Genomic DNA, 2,184 nt, shown 5'->3' with positions numbered 1-2,184 from the left:
TTACTTTCTCCAATTATCAATACACCATGGAATTCTCTTCTGTCTTACACTCAGGGCCATTTTAGTCTTGCTGCAGATGCAAGTGAGATACCTGGCCTGGAACCATCGGAGGGTGACAAAACTCCTGAGCTTCACCGTCAGGGAAACAGTCAAATCCAACTGTTCTCAGGTGTTGTGACTTACTACATCAGCTCCTAGTTGATGCTGGTGGATTTGAATGTTCTGCTTCAGACTCCATTCTCCGTGTCCTTGAACCTGTGCAGTGAGCTCTGTGAATTCTTCCAAAATCTGGGGAGGGTTTGGTGCTCTCCAGCACAAAGGCAGGACTCTGGACATTTCTAAGCTGTGTGTCTGAAAGACCAGATTCCAGAGGAGTCTCCACATCCCTATCCACCAGCTTCTGGGGACTTCAGAAACAGAAGAACAACCAATTTTTGGTTGGTTCTGGAATGCATCAACATTCCACCTGAGTCCCAGAGCCAATGGCACCAGGCTTCCCACTGAAACCTGAGGCGCCTGCCTGGCCAGTGGGATGTACCTACACCCCAAGCTTCCTTCTGAGCCCTCATGCCTGGGACACTGCCATGCCTCTCATTCCACCCCTCCTAGGCCAGCTTGCTAAGGGGCACCTGTAGTTATGTATTCCCTGGAAGTCTTCTCATCCTGTACTCTTGTTGTCCCTTCACTGAGTGGTCTTGCTACTCTTGCCCTCGGTCGACCGTGTCTGCGGGAGCCACACCACTTTGCAAACACACTCCCCGACGCCATCCTGCCTCGTCTTCACTGGGCCCTGCACCAGTGGAAGCACTTAGGACCTCTCCAAACTTGGGTAGCTGTTTGTCTTCTAAGGTCTCACTGGGTGTGAGAATTGCCATCTGTATAACCAGGCGGGGTCCGCCTGTGGTTCCAGAAACCAGTCTAGCTATTTTAAGCAGAAATGCATTTAATAACATTTATGTGCTTCTAAAATCTTCAGAAGGGCTGAAAAGGCAGGCTGCAGAGGAGGCTTTCAGAAATGACTCACAGGCCAATACCTCAGAATGAACCTGCCAGGGGAGCTGCCACTTCTAACTAACTCCATGGAATGTTCTGGAACCAGGAAGCTGCACAGCCCTGGAGTCTCAGTGACAGAAGCTTTGCCTTTGCTTCCGGTGACAGGACACCTTCAGTGGCTCCTCAAACCTGCTAAATCTGCATGAGAGGGGGAAAAAAAAATGCCCCCAACTGCTGCCTCTCTGTGCACTTAATCCTGCAAATTCTACGCTTTCTTGGCCACATCCAATCTGCAGCTCCCAAATCCTGTGTGGAGCCCTGTTGGCAACGCAGGCTGGGAAATGCAGTTTCCACTTCTCCAGCTTCTGCAGAAAAGGAAAACCCAGTAGAAGGAGGTTGGAATGAACGAATGAGCTGGATCATAACTGGCATGCACCCTCACAGAGGTGTTGGGGGGAATACAGCTAAGGCCTCTGCTATCCTTATCATTCGTTCATGCATTTGTTTACTCAGGAAAGATTTATTGCCACTTATTGTACCAGGAGCTCAGTGGGGAATGAAACACAGTCCCTGCCCCCAAAGAGCTTGCAGTCTATTCTCCAGACTAAATTGTGCCCCCACCCCCACCCAAATTCACATGTTGAAGCCTTTCCCCTTAAGGTGACTGTGTTTGCAGACAGAGCTTCTAGAAGATACTTAAAGAAAAAAGCAATCATAAGAGTAGAGTCCTAACCTGATAGGACTGGTGATCTTCTATAAAAAGGAAGAGGTAGATCTCTCTCTCTCTCTCCATGGAGACACACAGAGGAAAGGGCATGTGGGGACACAGCAAGAAGGTAGCCATCTTCAAGCCAGGGAAAGAGCCCTCACTGGGAACCGAACCCATGCTGACACCTTGAGCTCAGACTTTCAGCCTCCAGAGCCGTGAGAAGATACATTTCTGCTGTTTAAGCAGCTCAGTCTATTGTATTTCCTTACAGATGCCCCAAGCAAGCTAAGACAGTCCAGCAGGGGTTTGGTCAAGAGAACAGGCAAGTATAACACAGCACGGTGGGTACCAGGGGGCAAGCGCCAAGGACTCTGAGAGCACAGAGGAGGGGGCATCTTGATAAGCCTTGCGGGGTCAACAAAGGCAGTGGGGAATCTGAGGGAACAATACATGGAAAGTTCCAGAAGGAAGAAAAACCCGGG

This window comes from Leptonychotes weddellii, chromosome 1, assembly GCF_054177405.1.
Source record: "Leptonychotes weddellii isolate Sample4059 chromosome 1, ASM5417740v2, whole genome shotgun sequence".
Lineage (NCBI taxonomy): Eukaryota > Metazoa > Chordata > Mammalia > Carnivora > Phocidae > Leptonychotes > Leptonychotes weddellii.
Note: the sequence above shows the minus strand (reverse complement) of the source record.